The following is a 22,441-nucleotide window of genomic DNA, read 5'->3' on the forward strand; positions in this document are numbered from 1 at the left end:
GTTTAACTTTCTCGCTCTGGCCCCAGCGGAAGGTGGGTGAAACCACAGAACGTCGTCCGTCAGAAGCAGGTTCCTTGCTGAGGAGCCCGGTTGCACGCTTCTGCATTCCGGTTCCTAACGCGTCTCACTTGCACACCCCACACGAGAAACTTGGAAACCAACCTACTGAGCTCTGCCAGACCTGTAACTCCAGATAAAGGCAGCAAAACGGCGGCAGGAAGGCACAGACGGCATTACTCACTTCCTCAAAGGCAGCTCAGCGACAAGCTACTGCTGCCCCTTAGCCCAACCAAACACCTTCAGTCTACCTCGTGTTTTAAAAATATTTAAACCTGCTCAGGGGAGCAAGCACAGACAATTACAGGGTTAGTTCACTGTCAACAAATACTCGCATGCTGGTATTTATGTGAAGCATACAACTGGTATTCAGTGAGACAACAAAAATCTCTTCTAATTACTTGATGCAGTAAGACTTTGTTAAAAACTGAACCACTCCACAGGTTAGCCTGAAATAGCAACAAATACAGCACAGCTGCACACTGTCAAATACTCCAGCTAATCTATAATTTGAAAGTGTCATTAAAAATCAGTTTTACTCAAACTTTTCCTCCACCTTTAAAAAATAACTTTCTGAAAACATAATTCCAGTAAAAGAAAGGCTATCTTTAAAGTGTTGTGTGGTATTTTTAATCCTAACCTTTATAAAAATGTGAATATTTTGCACCCTTCTATAACTTTCTCCAAAAATACAGTGATCAGCTGAGCAATGAAAATATCCTCAAAACCAAATTTGGAGAACATTTTTCAGTGCAGTATTTTCAACAAAACATGTTATTTGCAGATGTTTACAGGTGTTTCAGCGAGCTGTTTACAATACAGATGTTAGCCAGAGTAATACCTAAATTTCACAAATGGATTTGTTCTCTGGAACTAATGAAAACAGTGAAAAACGCTTCATTAAAATTCTCAGTAGATCTGAATAACTACAGGTGGCAAACTTCTGAGAAAGTAATTCCCACTTTCAGGCCCATTTTTAGAGGGAAAACTTCTAATACACTTTCCTTTTCCTCCATAAAATGGAATTAAAAACAATAAAAAGACTAGGATAAATGCAGTGAACAGATTTGCACCTTTAAAATCACAGGTGACCCACGGTCAGAGTGAGTTGCAGCTATTTGATCCTTTGAAATTGAAGGTAGAAAAGAGTCTGACATGCAGTTCCTCTAAATATAGCTCAGTTATTAGCCCTAGTATCAGTAGAACAAAGACAAAAGTGGTATGCCCAGGAAGAGATCCATGAAATCATAAAATTAGTTGGTTTGGGTTGTTTTTTTTTTTTTTTGCATCACGTAGAACATCTGCTGAAAAAATTCCCTGCCAAGAACATTTGCAGGCACTTACCTGGTGGCTTGGAGTTACACGAGGAATTTTACTGCAAGTTTGACAACTTCTCACCATAATGGAAGTTGTGTTAATTCCTAAATTTTCCTGGAATACAAAATGCCTGCCTGCTTCTAGTCCCAACTGTAACCACTGTAGAGCCTCACTGAAGGCACAGCTGAACACCCAAGCCTCCCCAGCATATCCACAGTAAAACCAATGATTATAATAGGACCAACTACAGAGCTGCATGGATAAAGCAGTGAAAAATAAATTTAATTTGACTATAAAAGTCTATTTTTGCTTTTGAGCTACTTATGTACAGTTAAGGAATTACACCCTAAACAAAGAATGAAAGTCTAGGGGACTCAAGAATTTTACCTTCAGTTTCTATGATGCCTGTTAAGATTGCACAGCCTTAGCCTGTCCCAAGTGTGCACACACTGTAAATTTAGGCTTAAGCTATATAACTGGCTATACTTGAGCTATAAAACCCACCAGCTACAACAGCATTAGAGGGGCAGATAACTATGATCATAAAGCAGATGTCACTGCTTGTGACAACAGAGCAAGCCCACAGTGCTACATCTGCCACAGAACAATTCTGAAATGATTCAGCCACTTTTGGGGTTTCTCAGCAATATGTTTTCCAACCCATTCCTAGCCCTTAGCCTCCTTGGTAAGACTGCCAAGTTATTAATACAACTGCTTATTATAAGGGTATCTAACTTTGGGAAAGGACTGTAGTCTGCAGTTTATTTCATGTAGTGCACAGCTGGCCACTGGGCTATTCACTCTGTGAGATCCTTGGCAAAATAAGACTATTTGGGGAAATACCTGTTTAATTAAAAGTCTATTTAATTTATTCATTCTATGAGAGGGTCTATATCCTAAAAGATGGGTTAAGTTACAGAATATAAGGCCCATGCCTATTAAGAGAAAAACACAAGTCAGAAATTAACCAAAAAAGATGAATCAGGTCTATGAAAGTTTTATTCAGGAGAAAGCTTCTAAAATATGACTGAGTGGCTCAGTCTTACACTTTTAAGATGCAGATTTAAGAGTTCTTCCATTCTAAAAGATAACTTACAATTCAAAGTTGTAACAGGATTTCAGCAAAGAAAGACAAAACTTCAGTAATGGTAATATTTTCTTTTAACATTGTTTTCCAGTTATATCCTTTGTGCATCTTTTCCAAAACTAGGCAGGGGTAACACTAATTAAAACAAAATCAAGCTCATTCCCCCATTTATTTAAACTATTTCTAACGCTCCAATTTTGACCCTGCCAACTCTTCTTCGAACTAAGTCAGCAAAAGAAAACCAGCAAAGTGTTTTCAAATCCAGCGATTATGGTTCACAGGATCAGAGGCAGTGGGTACAAACTGAAACACAGGAGGTTCCCTCTGAAGATCAGGATGCACCTTTTCACTGTGAGGGTGACCAAGCACTGGCACAGGTTGCCCAGTGAGGTTGTGGAGCCTCCATCCTTGGAGATATTCAGAAGCCATCTGGGCATGGTCCTGGGCAACCATCTCTGGGTGGCCCTGCCTGAACAGACAGGATTCTGTGATATGGTTAATTAGCCCGATCTTTACAATTCTATCCACTGACTCATTGATATTTCTTTCTTGAGATTTGGAAAGACTTTATTTTGCCTAATTCCAAAATCTGAAGTAACTATTTTGTCATTAATTTTTAATTCTTCCAGTTCTGCAAGATGGAAGATGAATCTGCTCCTAGAGACTTGACTCCATACATTTCAGGGCTTTTGAGGTTGAAATCACCTGCATTCTGCTAAAATTTGCCCAGATAGTCGCAGGCAGAGAACAAGCCTGGCAATGAGGAGCAATGGGGCTCTTCCAGAAATTCTTCTGGTGTCGAATTTTATATAGAGACTGAAGGTCTTGAAACATCTTTCTGAACTGCTTCTCTCCCTTTTGCTTTATGACTGTGCCATAGCAACAGTGCCAGTGAAAGAGAGGGTATTGGACTGCTTATTTCTCCAAAGTATCTGTTTTTAAGTCCTTTCTAATACCAATCACTGCTCTTTTCCCTTTCCAGTAAACATCCCCTCCCCCCATCAAACACTCCAGATCTGACATTGTCAGAGAAGGGCACAACAGAAGCAGCAGAAGGTAGTTTAGTCCACAGTCCATTAATAGCTTTTTTCTGATTTAAGTTAGAGGATTTTAAAACAGTAGTTTATCAGCCATGGCTTCAGAGCAATCATTGTAGAATTTAATGTATTTTGCAGTACACTATAGGTTAATGTGTACTAAGTATTTAAAGAGGAGTGGAGGAGGAGAGCACTCTATTTTTGCATGCACACAAAAAAGTGAAGTCACTTCCATGTGTGTGTGGAAATGCCAACTCAAAGCCATCCCAAACTGATTATTATCACTCAGAAACCAGATGCCCAGCCTTGTAACAAAACAATAAATGCCCTATGCTTACTGGCAAAAAAGCGGTGTTAGGAGTTATTCAGAACCTACACCTTCAACATGGACAGGGGACAAATGAAGGAATGTAACACTGGTCTACAAAGTCAGAAGTGGCATGGAGAAAACGAGAGAATAACTGTTCACTCTTTCTTCCAATGGAAGAACAAGAAGGCACCAAATCAAACTGGCACATAGCAAAGCAAAAAAGAGCTGCTTTGACACACATGCAAATAAGCTGAGGAATTTATTATCACATAAAGCTGTAGGTATTTCCATAAATCCCAAAAGAAACTAGCCAAATTAATGGAAGAAACTCCCACCTATTAAATGCAGAAATACCACCCCAATTTAAAGTTGGGGAAAAAAAAAAAAGTTAGCAGAGGCTGGGGAAGCATACCAGAAAGTACTATTGTATCTATGCTTGCCCTGTCTTTGCACTTTCCTGTTAGCTAATACCCACTACTGGAGACTGACTGTTGGTCTTAACTCTTCAGTCTGACGGTACAAATACCCTGTCATTGCAGCAAGCAGAACATGCAATCACTGATGTGTTCCTTTCATCCCAAACCCTTCCCACTTCCTACAGAAGTATACGTGCAAATGTTCCTCTTCCTCCAGATTCCCTCTAATCACATGTTCCTCATCTCACTATAAACCACAGGCTTCTTATACAAATAACTGACAAACTTATCAAGGGTGAGGGAACCACATGATGAGGCTTCCCAATCTGAAGGAGGGAAAAAAAAAAAACCTGCTTTACTATTGCTGTAGGTATGAAAGCAAGAGTTAGGACACAAATACTACTGCCTTTTCTGTCCCATTCTCCTTAGCATCTGATGCTTTTAATCTCTTACACAGAGGAGCATTACCATTAGGCCAGCACCTGGCAAAGCTCCACAGAAAGAGAAGACAGTATATTCAGCAAAGAAACAACAAGAGTTGTCATCACCCTCCAACATTTGGCATGGAGGGGCTGGAGAAAACAGATTCCTCCACATCGTAGTGCATTCTGCCTTATGAGGAGGACTCATAGAAAAGAACCGCAGAGCATTCCTCATTGGTATCCATCTTTAAAACATCTCAAAGTCATCTCAGGACAGTAGTGCTAGCCTGTCCACTTGCGCAGTGCAACATAGCCAAGTGCTGAAGCTGCAACTCACTGAGCCCCAAGTGTCAATGCAGAACCAACTGCTCTATTTAGATCTTCCTCTGCTCCAGGTACCCATCCAGCCCTGCTCCTATAACCCTGTACAGCTGTCCCTGATCATCTCCCTGTCCCAACTCGCTGCTGTTGGAATTCCAGTACTTGGCATACTTATAAAAGCCAACTGAAGGGTGGAACAGAAGGACCCTCAGGATCATCTAACCCCACATGAGTTATTTTGTGCATTAAGCCTATCTCCAAAGGCAGACAGTATGTCATTATGTTGCAGAATATTCTCCCCCAGGTCTGGGCATCTTTCCCAGGAGAGCACAGCACTCTGCAGACGTAGTGGCCACTGGCAGGGAGATGGGGCAGGTCATGGGCAGTTCTCCAGCCACAAGGCAAATGTGGACAGTACAGCTTGCATTGACATAGCTAAGCTCTCATCCACCTTGACCTCTAAACCATGCCCAAATATTACATGCGAGACTGTGCTAGCTGGCCCAGGTATCAGTTGTCAGAGACTGTATTAACCCTTAACAGCATGGATGATCAGTTGCCAGTGATTGGATTTGTGTCCCTGGCCTATTTAGGTGGCTAGTAATGACACTGCTGATTACTCAGGAAGAAGAGTGCATGATGCAGCAGCTGCAATACAGAGCTTTCAGGATAAGTGTTCCAGACTACTTAACATGTCACCAAACAACCTAAAAATCCTTTCAAGCACGGGTGAACCCAAATAACATTGTGTCTTCAAGGTCCTTGTAAGAATAGAACAATCTCTCCTCCCCCCCTTTTTACAATCCTTGCCAGGTACAAGGCAGAAGCGACTACATAAATGCTGCATTTATGCAAAGAGCAGACAATACAACCCTTTGTATATGACTTTTTTTTTTTTTAAAAAAAAAGATGCCTAGAGTATGCCACACTAGGAGTTCTCATTTACAGCATAAACTCCAGACTAGAGCACAAGGATGAGGAACTAATACTATCAGTACCTCAGGCTTTGCTTGCTGCTTTTCAGTAGTCTTGGAAGATCTACTCTATACTTGTACATGGGTCTTGAGAGATACTAGAATTAGATCTTAAGCTAATACAGAGCTTCAGCATGGGTGTGTAAGTTTACCCTTTCCAGCTTGCGTAGCACTAACCAGCTATCTCTTAATTGTTTAGCACAGGGCAGTGCAAGCAACATAACCTGTTCTCAAACCTGAACAAATTTGTAATTTAATATGGTACAATTAATACAGCTGCATTATGCTGCTAGAAGCAATAATTTAGTTCTTTAGGGAAGCAAAGTTTTAATTTTACCTAGCAACTAGGCACAAGAAAAAATAAATTGATATTCTGTGATCTGCAGAGGACATACAAAGAACATTATGCTTTCAATCTGCCTTCAGAAAATAAACTTAGAACTGTCTCTGATCCTGTAAAAATATAGAGTTGGTTTTTCTTTTTCAAATTTTAGATCTTAAAAGTAGCAGCAAGTAAGAACAATTACAAGGAAGTTTCATTCTGAAAACTTAAATCTGTCAGGGTCAATTTTTTAAAAAAATCTTTTATCAGTCTATGACTAAATACATGGCTGATAAATCTGTGAACTTGTTTATTGATGCCACATTCAAATTAACCAAAACTCTTCTAGTAGCTCTTGGTGTTCTCCAAGTGGAGTTACACACCAATGGATAGCAATCTTTGGAGGCATGTGTAAAGAACAGCAAAAGGAATCAATGAAACTGTGTGAGAATATACATTGTTACTGCCAATACATCAATTCTTAGTTCCAGCAGGATCAATATAGGTATCTGAGCATGCTCATGAAAAAATGTTAAAAATCTCTGATGACAGTTGACTGCAGGAGTTTCTAAATTCTTTTCACACCATTCCTTCAGGTGCTTTTAGATTTTACTGCCACATCCACAGCAATGGCATATGTCTCTTCCACGAAAAGTTACAAAAAAATTCTTCTCATGTATACTAAAAGGTAAATGTTTGTAATTTAGTGCCAACATTTATTTTTAGCCCCTTTAAACTTCTATTAAAAGGTCAGGCCTAGTTAGTAAATTTGATGCATGAAAACTGTTAACTAATTTCAGATCAACAGTATTGATACAGATCTGCTGTGTCCAAGAGGCGGTAAAGAACATGCAGAATAATCTTTTAGTCTGAAAATGTTATGAACTCCTCCAGTCTAAGTACACAGTGGAAAAAAATTAGAACCAGGAATGAGAAAGGAGGGCTATTAAGGTAGAAACTTTTACCAACTATGTACATTTGATGTGAATACCTTTCAAAAACAAACATGAGACATTTCCAGGTTAGCAGTTCACCTGCTTTCTGTAGCTCAGCTCAGGTAACACAGATGGGTTCTCCCACCCTCAGGCTGATAACACATACACATTTCCTCTCAGGGGCTTTGACTCCTGGATTGCTAGTCAGATTTCTTATCAAGCAATCAGTCAGTGCTCCCCAGAAGAGATTACTAAATTCATATTAAAGTTAAATCCTAGAAAAAAGGGAGACTGTCTCAGCCAACCACAGAAAGCAAATATCATGGATAACTTTCTGTAGCTTGACCCAAGACAGAACATTTTCTGTATTATCTTAATCACCAAATTTGAGAGGCAGGATCAGACCATATATGAAATAAAGACAGCGCAGGAATTTTTTTAAAACCTCTTCATCATGCTTCTATTGGAAGCTCTAGCAGAAGCTCAGAATATTTGCTCCCAGGGCCAGATGCCAATTCTGCTGATACTTCTTTTTGCTGCTGCTATAGAAAAGGCTATAATCTTCACAGAAATTCATTTCTGCCTTTTTAATGAATCTGACATGCCTGTTTCCTAGCCAGCCTTCAAAATAGTCCATGAGAGAAAAGCAAGTTCAACAGAGCCTATTTCTGCAGAACTGAGATCTTTCTGAACAAGAAAAATGGTTACGATTCTTCTGAGAATACTATACAGAGAAGTACAGTTGATTTTCAGTCCTGTTCTATTAATTCTCAGTAGGAAATTTCTTTACTTAATGATTACCATCCAACTCCTACTTTATTGCCTGGAACTTTCCAGCACAGAGAAATGAGTATCAACACAGAAGTGTGGAGGGAAATATTTCCCGTCCACATCTGACCCAGCCTGAAATGCAGCTAGCTGTCATTCCTGATAGATTTGCAATTTAGCTAATCAGTGACTTATTTGCAGGCTCTGTCCCCAATTTGTGAAGAACAAATCATAGCTGTCAAATCACATCAATTGCAGGAATTGGTCTTGTTTTTACAACTCAACAGGTGTTTGAATTTGATTATGATATCCTTGAGTCACAGAGAAAAAAATTCCCAGAGGCTTTTTTTTTAAATTTCCCTTCACTGAAGTTTCATATACTATTGCTTACAGCCCCTCTGAGATCAATACTGAATGGATATGTAGTAGCCTTTTGTAATTTTTTATTTCTGCCTTGGTTCTTGGGATGTTTCATGCGTAACTATTCTGGGAAAAGCAATACAGGACTAGTACAGAGGAGGAATAGGATTCTGAGAGATCAGGACAGAGCTGAGGACTACACAATAGATTTGGTTCCTAAGGTCCCAACCTTGGTCCAGAGTAAGAACGCTCACACTGGGAGACAGCACAAGCTTCCACAGATGACCTGATCTTTCTAGAAATCATAACTTCAAGAAACACCAAATATGCATACTCCTTTTTGTGAATTTAAAAGTGTTTTCCTAGTTGAGAATCAACAATACATTAAGATTTCCTGGTCACACTTCAATGAAAAAAAATCACAACTAGAAAACCCAAATTAGCCTTTAGGGAAAAGCAGTAGAGTAAGACCAAGAGGCAAAACACCTCCAGAAGCACTACCTCAAAATAGCAGAATGTATCTCTTCTTGGTAGAGTGTTTTCTTTTCTTGCAGGTAGGTAAGTCTCATTATAGGCATCCATCTTGGTCACTGTCAATTTTCAACCCCAAACAGAAGCTAAGTGACTTTTTCACTTGAAAGTTAGTGCAGTCATGTAACAGCCATCAGGAAGCCGATGGTCCTTACACCACAGCCCAATAATGACATATTGCTCACAAGACCCTCTACATAATCACGGCAGAATTAACTTAAAACTTGAAATCAAAAGGGCCAAAGTACGACATCACCAACAGTATGTCACAGCCTCAGAACTGCTGCCCTCAGGCCAGAGACTGGGAGCACTACAAGGCATTTAATTTCTGAGGGGAGGAAGTTAGGCTGGTATCACAACAGAAGGCAGTGGATTTTCAGTACCAAAAAAAAAAAATGTTCATTCACAACAACTTATATTTTTTGATTCTTTTGGTGGAAGATCTTTCATTTAATAAGTATTTGACTTTTTACTCCAAGATTCTAAGACTCCATTCACACTTAAAGTCTAATATCCAAATACTCTGATTGCCAGTCTTATATGCAAAGGCATCTCCTTCCTTACAAGACTATCTCCTCTCCCTATGTTAACTCATAAGGACCACAGGCTGCCACATTCAGACAACTCTAAGAGGTTTATGTGTTCTTTAAGAAGCATATCTTCAGAAATAGGGGGAGAACATCTAAAGGCATGTTTCTCCTCCCGCCACCATACCATGCAGTAGCACAAGTGGTCTTCAGTTCTTGGTAATTTTGCATCCTCACAAGAACAAGTGAGGTCTCTCTAAATTTGTGGAACTCCCAGCAAACCAGCTTCCTTCATATTTGTAAGCTAAAAGCTTTGGACTTTCCCATATCCAGCATGGCTCAAAATGGGGTTGAACTTTTATAGAAAATATATCTAGCAGTTGCTGAAATTGTTCACTCTTACTTTTCCAATTAAAAAACCCTATAAACTACAAGAAACTCCCAGGAGAAAGTATTCATACTATTTCCAGTGTTCTTGTCATGGCTGTTAATAAAAGGCAAAACCACAGCAAAACACCTTGCAGTCAACCCTGCCAAATGGTCATCATATAAAGATCCCTGTACATGGAAGAAAGGGTTTTCAGCAGCCTTACAGCCTGTATGTCAAATTAGCAGAAACTATGCTGAACACTTTTCACTAGCAAGATAACTTGTTCAAGTTCAAATACATGTAAATAAAGACAGGTCAATTCTGGCAACTGTAAGAGTACTTCAAATACATGTTTTCAAAAACTCAGATCCCCCCCATGAAGTTTTTTTGGGGGGAACATTCTCAGCACTATGTTTATTATAAATTACTTTTTTAAGATGTTCTGAAGGCAACTGATGTTCCTGCTGTTACATTACGTGGTTTATAATCTGTAAAACAGGAAGAGGGGGCAGCATTAATTCCCACAAACTAAAACTCTTTTGTTTGCCATAGCAAGTAGGTAGCTTAAAATTTTCAGAACCAGAAACGACGTATTTTCAGAAAATGTTTATTCTAAGATACACTGGGGAATGAATAATCATACTCTGAACTGTTTAACTTGGAAGTCCAAATGACATTACGAACTGCCACTGATTCAATATTGCACTTTTCTGATGGAGTGCAAGAAATTTAAACTAGATGGTGAAGCAATTTATTTTCTGCTGCAGAAAACGACCTAACTACTAGACAGAGCTAACACGCTTAAAGACTCAGATGTTTCTTTCAAGACTGTAGTATCCACAACATCCCTCATTCTGACTGAAAAAACAACAGCTAAGGCCAGGGCAAATTATTGCCTATTTTGTCAAGGTAAGATGAAGTACACCGATTTAATAGTAGCTGTATATTCTTCCTCTTTAGTGATGTTAAGGTGATTTAAAAGTACAACCTTTACTTTTCAATCAACTTACCAATTTCAAAATAAGGTCTAAATATTTATTTCTGTCCATTCATCTTTCTAGCTTCTTTCCACATATATAAAATAATGACTGAACTTTATTTTAGGACAGGTTTTAGTCATTCTTCACCTGCAACCATAAAACTAGTACCATCATTCTCAGTTACTGAGAACTCCAGTCACAGGGAAAAAAATAGTGGTTATTGGTCTGGTGAGAAGCCTGAAATATGAAGAAGTGTAGCTCAGGGGTACTGAAGGTAAAAGCACAGAACAGTGCTTTAAATTTTCACCTCCAACATAGCTCAATTAAACAGTAAAGCTGGCCTAGCACCAGGGCCTTAACTGGGCTCCACTTACTGTTTTCATTAATGTGAGAACTGAAAGAGACATCAGCTTCAAAGAGAATAATTTACTTCAGTCCCCTCGCAATCCCCCCATCCATGCAGCTACTAACATACACAATACTTCATATATTTTACAGCCCACGTAACATTCATGTTTTACATCTTTTTAAATGGAGATAGGTCATAACTGCCAAGCAGTATTCAAACCCAAGTGAAAATCTCGTCAGGAAATTCCCAAGCGAACTACTGGAAAGGCTCTCTATACTTCTCCTGTTTCTTATACTGGTCATCCTCAGACAGAATACTGAGCAAGGCAGACTTTGTCCCACTCAATACAGCCATTCTTCTGAGCATCAAACACCACTTTGTTCTCTGGAGCCTGCAGGAAGTTTGAGACAATGGCAGAGAAGTACTGTCTTCATAGCCCTGATAGCTCAACTGGACTATCAACTAAAAAGCCACATGATATTTCAAAGAAAATGGAATTCATTTTAATTTTACTTTTCCAGTTTATATCTTCCAAGGGAAACAGACAAGGGCAGACAAGCAAAAATGCTTGTAATACCAGTTCTAGTAACAAAAAAGTACAGGGAATACAAATTCTAGGACACATACATTCACATAGCAAATGAAGGCCATCTGTACTCCACTCACCTGAAATTACCATTTATCTCAAATTCATTCATACCACAGATCATAACTCAAGTTTGTCCTCTGAACTGTGGGAGGGGGTATACAGAAAAACTACTGACCCAAAATCAGGATTAAATACTCTTCAATATAGAGAAGACCTTTCCTTGGGCAAAGCCTTAACACTTTGCTCACTTTGCTGTGTCCATGTCTAGCTGTCTTAAGGAGTCCCTTTCTCTACCAACTTTTATTTAATTTCAATGTTTTTTAATTGGCAAAACACATACCCAAGCTTTATATGGCAAGTTTATACAATTAAGAGCTTGCCCGCACCAGAAGGCAGCAACCCCAAAGCTGGCACACAATACAGCTGCAGCTGAGGCAGCACGCTTCTCTGCACGATGGTAGCCCAACAGTACAGCTTATGCTTGAATTTACGTGCACTAGGATGTTACTTCAAGCAGGCTTCACACCAGCAAATGCAATGGTGCTGTGGCAAGGAAACCGCTGGTAGCTTAGTTTCACTCACTTGCCACTCATTTATAGATCTACAGCCTCCCCTGGCAAGACAAGTTCTTCAGCAACAGACAAAACCTCCCACCTCAACAAGGACCACATAACTTAAATGGTAGCAAAGCACCTATGCAGAGCTATTCTTATACCTTTGTGGTGGTTGAAAGGTAATCCTCTTGCTCGTAAACCCACCACTCATTTAACTCAAAAAAGGCTCTGCTTTTTTTGCCCAGTTAAGATGGATACATGGCAATATTCCAGAACAAAGTTTGTCTAACCACTCATTTCTTGGACCACAGCCCTACAGCCATGTGATCTAAGTCCAACACTAATGATGGAAAGTGCAAGATTTCGCCAGAAATTTAAAGCACAAAAAATAAAAATGCTTTCATGCTGTTTAGTAAACAATCCTAAATCAAAGGTTTAAATCTACTAATTTTGAGCATTTGCTCATTTTTGTAACCATCAGATTTTCTATAGTACTAATATACATTCTTCTCTTATTACCCACCTTCTGCAGCCCTAAAGCACAGCATTCATACAGAAAGGCTTGCGGCTAAATACCCAATATGCCTTATCACTGGTCACACCTACCCTTTTGTATGCCAAGTGAGAGGTGCATGTTTTTCATAATTAAACACTGCTCCTGGAGACAGGCCTTCACCATCTGACACACACAGCAACGTTATTCTCTGGCACCCTTTATCTTTCAATCCTGGATCAGAAATCATCCCCAGGGAATGTTTTAGAACATACAGAGTAAGATTGATGTGAAGTACTTTGGGTACCTGAAGTGCCACCCACCAACTTGAAACTTTAATTTGATCCCAGAAATCACAAGAGCAACTCATTCCCACCAATTTTACTAGACACACTCATAGCAGTATCTCCTCAAAAGCTTCCGTTTTTCATATTGGAAATCAGTCCAAAGGATAAAAAGATGGTACATTTACACCCAAAACACATGCCACACACTCTTCTGACCCTGTAACAGACCCTTCTGAGTATCTAAGTACTTACCAAGTATCACTGCTGTATTACACATTTGAGATCTTCGATATTTTTCTTCCAGAGACTAACCGAGCTAATACTGGCAACTTTTTGACTCACCAGCCAAGCAGCTTCACTAGATGCTAACAGCACCCAGACTTGCAGTGGACAAAAAAAACGGAGGCTGGTCCCTTGCCACTTCTGAAGTGTGTAACCACTAAGAGAGTTGATGTTGTCCAGGAGTCACTCAACCACAACCTGGAATATCACGTGTCCAGCGGGTGCTGTACTAGTCAGCACAACAAGGCCACCTCATCTCTGAGGCTCCTGCAAAGTACAAGCTGTCCAGGAACATCGTGGTGCAACTGCAGACCTGATGCATAACAGCTACATTTTTCCACATCCTCATCTTTATTCAAGAAAGAGCATGTACAAAACATGGAAATACCTACCCTTATTTATTAACAGAAATAATAAATCCCATTAAAAGCAGCAAAGGGAAAGCTGTTCTGTAGTAACTTTCTGCAGATTCTGAGACATTCCACAGATTCACAGTTGCAGGCTGAAAAGGAGCAGCCTTTAGACAAAGTACCTGGTTACTGCTTATTAATAACCAAAGCATAGGAGATGCTCAGTGAGCAAATACACTCCTGGAGTTCAGTCAGATCCTTACTTTTGACATTCCTAATGCTTTAGGCACTGCTACTGATAGCATTTTACATTTCATGATACTTCTTAGATAGAAAATTGCTTTTTGCTGAAAACAGGCACATCCCCTGAGCTGTACGAATTCCTCCAACTCTCTGAAGGAAGAGAGCTGCTGCCATCCAATGCTGTCATTTCTGGCTGCAGGCTACAGGGTAGTTTTTCTGTATTTTGGTGCATATTGAAATGCTTCAGTAACTACAGCTCTATCAATTTTTAGGTATCATGCCGTTCTCATGTTTCTTCCTTTATAAAGCGCTCCTGTCAAGTTTGGTTTGAGAGCCACACTTTAAGGCAGATTGCATCTTATATACATGATTTGCCTTTAAAATCTACTTTACTTGGTGACCAGTTTATGATCCCTCATTCCTCTGTGGAAAAGTGCCAATTTGCTGAATACAGCAAATACACCATTACTGTGATACAGCACCTTTCATTCTCAAGCGGCTGCTCAATGCACAAGTTGAAACATGTGTGCTCCTTTCTCCCACTACTGACCTCCCCTGCACAGCACAAGCAGGTAACATTGCCAGCATAATCCTCAAAGGGCAGTTCCCCTGTGGTGGTACTCGTCTTTTCCCGCTAAAGTGGCAGTCTGTAAAAAGCCCCACCTCCTCTCTAGATACCAACAGCAATCAATGCAAGGTTTAGACCTTGCCTTTTATCTAACCATAACTTTCCTCATGACATCTGTGTCTTTCTTACAAGTGTTTCATGTTTATGCTTCCCATACCACCACCAACTCATCTACTTCCTATCCTCTGGATGACACCACCCTCAAAAAGCAGATTGACCTGTTTGAATTTGTGGGCCATTTTGCTTTCTCCCTATCTTTACCTGGCCTACCTCTGCGTTCTATTGTTTTGAGTTATTACAGATCTTCAGTGTCAGGAAGTCTGGATACCCTTATGATATTTTAAAAGGGCAAATACTCTCAGGGGTTTTTCCATGTATTGAAAGCTCAACACTCATTTCCCTAATATTGCTGCTATCCTTCCTACAGAGGGCAGCTCAGTGTTTTGGGAGAAGCGCTACTTTAAATATGCAGAGACAGTGATTTTGGTTCACAAGCAGTTTCTGGAAACAGTATCCACTAAAGCAAAATTGCCGCAGCTGTTTCAGCAGGCTTTTAAAAGCATGGCATCCCACTCCAAGCCACAAAAACTCTTCAGGTGTTACACTTCCTTCCAGTTACAGATCATCCACATTTGTCAGGCAGCACTGACAAAGTGTTCCAACTCATCACTGGAAAAAGAGAACAAGGTTTAAGTAAAATTGTTCATTTGAGGGAGAAATTTTGATTTGCAAGTAACTGTACACTTGTATACATTATGGTTTTACCATTTGATTTGCAAGTAATTGTACACTTTATATACATTATGGTGTTACCATTTCTGTAAAAAACCTAAGACCTCATAGACATCATAATACTTGTCAGAAAGTTTAAAACAAATCTTTTGGTCTCATCTCAGATTCCGGATCCGTATTATGTTTTTCAGCAAGGAATTCAGGTTCGGGATAGGATCATCACAGATGAGACAAAAGCAAAACAGAAAAATTTAATAGGGAACGTACTGGTTTTCTATAGGGTTTCTGATTGCAATACAAAAATTATGCATTCTCTAGTCCTCTGACATATTTCAGTAATAATGTACACTTATTTAAAACTTTGCATGTAGGTTTGAAAGGTAATCAAGGTCAGGCACAGTTATCAGCACACACTGTGCCTTCAGCAACAAGCATTCTAAATTCCAACTATGTACAGAATAAATTACTATACCAGCTTACGTATCAACGGATCAATAAAGTATATCAACTGTCATAACACAAAAAATTCCCTAAATTGCAAGCAGTTACTTTAGACTTAAAATAAGATGTTAAGAAGCTTTTTAATTACATACCTGAATAAGCTAAAAACAATTGTTCCTACATTTTTTAACCACTTTCCTGTCCAAAAAAGAGAATGTTCATTAGTTTAGAAAAGTTTTCTTCCATCACTCAAAATCAACTTGCCATCTATTTGGTCTCTCATACAGACCTAACTGCATTATTAAACATGTGCTAGGTTAGTATCAGTACTCTGCAAGTTCTCTGAAACTTAACTTAGAAGTGTAGTCATGCCACAGTAAGATTTATTTTGCTTCTTTCCCAGCTACTGCCCAACTTGGCAATGAATTATGACAGGCAACTAACCAAGAATAATTCTCTCTCTCCTAGCAGAATCAGAAAGTTCATTTCTAAAAATTAGCCGATACCTGGTTCTCAGTCTGTCAAAACATTAAAAACTCCAGAAACTAAAATACACCAACAAGCAAGCATTAAGCAAAAATCTGCACTCAGACTACATTCTTCTACATACCACTCTCCTTGCAAGCAACAAGAAAATTGAGATTATGTCTGAACTAGAACTGAAAGTTCAAAGAAAGATAAATCATTAAATGTTTCAGCCTGTTTTCCCTAATGCAGATATATACAAACCCCACTCCACTTCAAATATGCTATTTCTAACACAATGGTTTACACTGTCACCTCCTGCTTATAAATGGGGTTCACAATAACGCATTTTAAATCAATCATTTAAAAATTATCGTTATTTAAACCAGTTTTGCTGAAATTCAAGGTATGAACAGACTATGAAACCTATCTTCAAACACTTGTTCTGGTGTTAAGAGTAATCTAAACTCAGAAGTCAGATTCAGATGTGGTTTTCATCAACCAATCCAGCTTGGGATAGGTTCTTCACTGATCAGACATACCAGTGGTTTTAAGCATTAGTCCCACAGCAAGCTTTTAAATTATTCATAACATTTATTGGAATTCATACCTTCAAATGAGAAGCAGCATTCAAGTATCTCTGCAAAGACATAAAATGTACTGGTTAGTTACACCAACATGGCTTGCTACTTCCAAGTTCTCTCTAGATCAGCCACATACATCACTTGAACAACACAGCATTCTATAGGCAACACTACTGCACAAGAAGTTTCACACACTCATGTGAACTTCACATAGTGGGCTGAAGCCTGTTCTTCAAAAGAAACTACTGGTAGTTTGCAAGGAGTGGAATAAAATTACAGATGTTGTAATAAAACAGGAAAATTAGAACTTGTTTTCACACTTTAGATTTTAACTTCTTAGCTAAAAACAACCTGTGGATACTCAAGAACCAGTTCCATTAAAGTGAATTTCACTAAAACGATTGAATTTGGGTACTTAGGTAAGAATGGAGGTCTTGGAGAAGCCACTAAATCACAGTAAGCATTCACTAGCATGCTTTTTGCCTGCTGCAAGTATAATGTTACACTAGCCCTTCTGAATTAGTTTAGCTCTGGAGCTGAAACAGCTTTAATATAATTAGAATTCATCACAATTCACCATCAAATTCCACCTTTAATCATTAACATTACTTTTCCTAAATGCTCACATCTAAGTGAGCCCCAAGAAGGTCAACATGCAAATGTCATCACTAGCTTTCAAACACCAGCAACACTTCCAAACCAGGACACTTTTAATACCAGGCTAATGTTTGGGTTTTTACCTACTCTAAGGCAGGATACCTCAAATTATAGGGATTTAACACTTCCCGCTCTCTGCTCATTAAAGATGCTAGCTTTTGCAACAGTACCTATGTGTGTCAACACTGACCAGAGATGAGTTTAAATAGGGCACCAACAAACATCCTTATTCACAACCCGGAGCATGGTGGCATCTAGCCTGTACATGGGGACAGCAATACAAGTAACACCAACTGGCCTAATGACTGAACGATTAAGTGACTTTTCAAAGAATTATTTAAGTGGTTTCATCTCAGTAGCCAGTTCCGTATGAAGTTTCTCATCAACGTATCAGGTTTGGCAGTTTCATCATGATTCACCACTTAAATATCAGTGACTGGGAACTGTAACACAATTCACACACTCGTATTCCACAAAATAAACTTTGTGTCTTTCATACACAGATGTACTGAAAAGGGTATACATTACAATTAACAAAAAATTTCAGATGCTTTATCAATAAATATTACCTCTATCTGTTGTACTACTGTTGCCAGGAAATCTTTCACCAGGACACTTCACACTCCCATTATTAGAAACTGTTCATGCCGTTCTAGAAATGAGTGTGAAAATCAATTACAAAATGTTCACACATAATATAGCACATTAGGAACAACCAAGTTTTACTCTTGTGGATCCCCCTTCCTCCAAACCACTGGTTGTAAGCATCTGAGTCAAATTAAATTGAATACAGATACTGAAGTAATTTCATAGCATTTCTAAAAGGTGAGAATATCAATTATACTCTTTTAAAAATGAATACACATTTTTATTAAAAAATTGGAATCACATTTGCCTGTTTTTATATTAACAAGTCTCTAGATGTCCCCTTTTTCTTCACCTAAACACTTTCTTATACTCATCTCCCAAAAAGTGCAAATTCACAATGAAAAGCCATCTTGATGAAATCTTTGTCACATTTAGTATGAACATTTCAGATAAGCACATTTCACCAGCTCTTCTGACAGTGCCCCAAATAAACTACTGACCAACTCCCCAGCCTACACAGTTCTAGACAATGTCAAACACGCCTGAAATACAAAGATACCTCCGTTTTAAAGCTAATGACACATTTGCTATTTGATCATACATATACTTTGCTCATTCATTTATCCTATCAATTTATACCAACTGATCATTCAAAACATACATAGCTTTCAGGAAAATCCACTTGTGTGTGTCAAGTATTCTACTTCCGATGGCGCTTCCATAAAGACCTAAAATTGAAATCAAACAAAAATTATCTTTTGAAGGAGAAAATGTCTCTTGCTGTGGTCTAGCATAATCTCTCATGTTACTATGTCAGAAACATAATCACTAAGCACTAAAAATTAACTTTATCATACAACAATACTGGTCTAGAACTGTCTTTAATACCTAGCAACTTGAAATTTTGTCTGCCCTAGGAAAAAAATTACCCTGAATTGGTTTTGGACCCTTTTGCAATCGCTACGATGTCTGAAGAACAGAGACGTTCAAGCTTCTATTTCAAAAATATTTGAGAGGCCATGCATTTATTCACAATGCAATACTACTATCTGCCCACAGTTTGCAGGATCATTACCTCAATTATGTTCAAACATGGCCATGTAAGTAGATTCACATTAGCTCCACCACAGACCCAAAGGCAGACAGCTAACTTTTCCCATCTCCAAAATCAGCATAATTCAGCACACGTTCACCAAGTGATTTATCATGTGAGTCTTCATGTTTATTTAAATGCCACAGCCAAAGAAATGAAGGGCTGACCTTAACTTGGTGAAGAGCACAAAAAAATAATCATCAAATAATTACTCATCAGTTTGATGGTGACTATGAGAATGCAATATACTGTAAAACTGTTTTTCCTTTTTGTCCCATTCAGTAACCATACAAAGATGGCAACCCTCTGGAACTTCACACATTCCACACTTTTGACAGATAAAAATATGGAAGCCAAGTAAAAAATTGAAGCGTTCATTATCTTGATCAACACTAGAAACATAGTTATTACTTCTGGTGTAACAAAATTAAAAATTCCAGAGCCATTACCTTAATGCTTCTGTACAAGATACTGGACACGACTGAAAACTTCCTCTCCATCATACCTAAAAACAAACAGTAAACAAACTTAACACTTGAAATCAGCAGATTCTTATTACCAGACAACCAACGATCCCTCAAGTCTCAGAAGCAATGTGTTAAGTACACGTCTAAAGTTTGAGGGAGACCTTTCAGAAAGGAGCAAGAAATGCAACCAGTTTTAAGTAACAAAGGAGTTACAAGTCACATCCACTTGAAATCCCATACTAAAAGCATTGTAGAAATAACTGCATATACCCACTCTTAAACTTCAGTCCAAAGGATTTTTAATGAAAATTCATCATCTCAAGGTTTCAGTCCTTTAACTATAAGCACCAATTTCAATTGGTTTAGAGAATTCAGTTTTAACCATGTAGCATGTATTTAAAACGACCAACTCAACAAGCCAAAGAAACACATGATTTTGTCACACACAATACTTAAAATACACACATTCCAATAAGGTCTCTCACTCTGCACCATGTAGAGTAAATAAATGTAGCAGTCCATTAAAGATAAATTATTAAATGTGGTTTGTTTCAGACAACAGAAACAATAAGCTATGGAAAAGCTCAAGTTGAGCTTGCTTATAACACCCAAGAACCAACAGTGATGAATGGCTTTCAAGATTCAAAAATTTTACTCTTCAGTAAGCTAACACGTGACTCAGGCTATCATGAGACAAACTAATTCAACACTGAATGAATGCACCCGACAACTTCCTACATGAATGAAACCATCTCCTAATCTTTGCTTGCAGATAAGAGCCTAGAACCCTAGCTATATTTCTTTATTGTATTGCCCATTCTTCTAGAAGTACTACTGCTTATGACAGTAGTATTGCAAGAGAAAAAAAGGCATCTTAAGTATACAGGTAGTTGGGGGGGGGTGTGTGTGTGTTACATATTTTTTAAAAAATAAATCTCCCTTTATTCTGCTGTCTCATTGCCTAGCAAAAAAAAAAATTAATAGTTAATCTCGTGATTCGCATTTAAAAAGCATGCGAAGATTGTGGTGTTTTTTTCTTGGCACGATATGTGAATTTTACAGTAACTATTTAAAGTTTTCTGTTGTAGTATAATTCCACGATGCCGCTGGCTGAGCCTTACGAAACAGAGGCAACGCCAGTGTGTGCACCAGTCTTATGTCAAATCAACAAGGCGACTCCAGCTCCATCAAGAAGCCCTAACCTCTCACTAGAGCACCTCATTCTCCTCGTGTATTTAGGCCGACATCGTTCATCAGCATTTTAGGTACTAATTCAAACGACAACCGAGTGAAGTGCACGCTACATTGCCCTGGCAGGGGGCTGCTCCCAACCCCAGTAACTAAGAGCCGGCGGCCCTGGCGGGTTGCAGCCCTTCATCAACCCCCGGCGGTACTCGACAGCTGCCCCCCGGCGCCGACCAGGCCGGCGAGCGATCAAAATGGCGTAGGCCAGGCAGAGCCTGCCCGGGCGCCGCCCGCATCAGGGCGAAGTGGTAGGTACCTCGCCACCCACCGCCCGTCCCGCAGCGCCCCGCGGGCCACCGCTTCCGGCGGGAACCGGCCGCGCCGCGCTCCCGCCTCCCTCCCGGCGGAGGTACGAGGCGTGCCGGGACCTGTAGTCCGCCCTTCCGCCCTCCTCGCCGCCGCGGCCGCAGCGGCCGGCCGGCACACCCCGCGGCCGCGCCCGCCCCTCCAAGGCTGCAAACCTCACCCGCGAGCTCCCCCCTCGAGCACCACGCGAGCGGCGCCGCGGGGCAGCCTCCCGAACAGCCAAGCACGAAGGCGAAGCCCGGGCGGCGCCGCTCCGGCCCCGCGCCCTGGCGGCCCCCGCACCTCACCCGCCCCGCCGACCGCTCCGTAGGAAAAGGGAAGGCGAGGGGGGCGCTCGCCGCCTTTATACGTGCGCTGCGGGTGGGAACGAGGCTGGCCCCGCCCCTCCCCCGCGAGCCGCGGGGCGGGGAGCCCGCGGAGCGCGCGCGGCGGGGCCGTTGGCGGGCTCGCGGCCGATGACGCGTGTCGCGCGGAGGGCGAGGGGCCGGGTGGGGCCTGGGGCGGCCCGCGGGAGCGCCCCCAACTGCCGCCTGCCCCCCGCCTTACCCGGGCCCCGCGGCCGCTGAGCGGGAGCGTGCTGCCGCCTTGGCCGGCCGCCTTCCGGGCACGCAGGAGCTCGGGGGCGGGGGGGACAAACGGGAGGGGGCTGCCCTCTCTCGCTGTGGATGGTGCTCCCTGGCGGGAGAGAAGGAATGAGTGCTGGAGTCTGACTTCTGATGCCGGTGCTGGTTTGCATTGCATTTTGCATTACAGGGGTTTTGCATAAAACAGAGCTAGCAAGTGAAGGCAGGAACCTGGTACCTCCCAAACTTAAGTGTTTTATCGTTGAATGCTTTTTTCTTCCGTCTTCTGTCACTTCCCTGGGGCTCCAACTAGTTAACCTTCTATAGCTGTGCCTGAGTGTTTCAACTTTCCTTGTCTCTAATTAGATGTTTCTGAAACCTTAACCATACGCACACCCTTTCCCTTTTTGGATATAACACACAACGTGTGTATAACATTGCAATCATCAGGGCTGAACAATCTCTTACTACCCACAACTGACAAGGAGAAAACTTTCTGCAGTTTTTCACTCTAGAAAGTCTTAAGAACACGGTTCCACAGTGAACCTAAGAGTGGGCTACCCCAGTCCTAACGCAGCTTTAGCCCCTGAAGCCGTCGTACAGTTGCACCTCAGTCAGCAGCTTAGTCTCCAGATGAACCGGCCTCCTATACCGCTGTGGAGGGGCTAGTGAAAGAAGTGGGAGCGGGTATTTGGGCCACAGTGAGGGTGGCATGAGTACTGCTGCCTAGATGACATTTAAACCAATGTGAAACCGCATCCAAAATTCTCATTTATGGAGGTTCTCACTAA

General features: G+C 40.5%; 1 long non-coding RNA gene and 3 other non-coding genes across 5 annotated transcripts; all 4 read right to left on the reverse strand.

The window, feature by feature from the left end:
* Positions 1-2,371: 2,371 nt before the first annotated feature.
* LOC141956047 (uncharacterized) lies at positions 2,372-21,394 on the reverse strand. Of its 2 annotated transcripts, XR_012632814.1 has the most exons (8): positions 21,248-21,388; positions 19,519-19,574; positions 18,638-18,704; positions 17,958-18,040; positions 16,758-16,787; positions 15,835-15,880; positions 13,259-15,178; positions 2,372-2,930 (listed from the first exon to the last, which is right to left on the reverse strand). It is a non-coding gene; the product is annotated as an uncharacterized LOC141956047 (long non-coding RNA). The 2 variants fall into 2 exon arrangements; XR_012632815.1 differs by lacking the exon at positions 2,372-2,930 and having other exon boundaries at positions 13,670-15,178; positions 21,370-21,394.
* On the reverse strand, positions 15,399-15,469 carry LOC141956600 (small nucleolar RNA SNORD50). The gene has a single exon (XR_012632971.1). It is a non-coding gene; the product is annotated as a small nucleolar RNA SNORD50 (small nucleolar RNA).
* LOC141956602 (small nucleolar RNA SNORD50) lies at positions 16,613-16,681 on the reverse strand. Its single transcript, XR_012632973.1, has one exon. It is a non-coding gene; the product is annotated as a small nucleolar RNA SNORD50 (small nucleolar RNA).
* On the reverse strand, positions 17,738-17,804 carry LOC141956601 (small nucleolar RNA SNORD50). Its single transcript, XR_012632972.1, has one exon. It is a non-coding gene; the product is annotated as a small nucleolar RNA SNORD50 (small nucleolar RNA).
* Positions 21,395-22,441: the final 1,047 nt, after the last annotated feature.

This window comes from Athene noctua, chromosome 1, assembly GCF_965140245.1.
Source record: "Athene noctua chromosome 1, bAthNoc1.hap1.1, whole genome shotgun sequence".
NCBI lineage: Eukaryota > Metazoa > Chordata > Aves > Strigiformes > Strigidae > Athene > Athene noctua.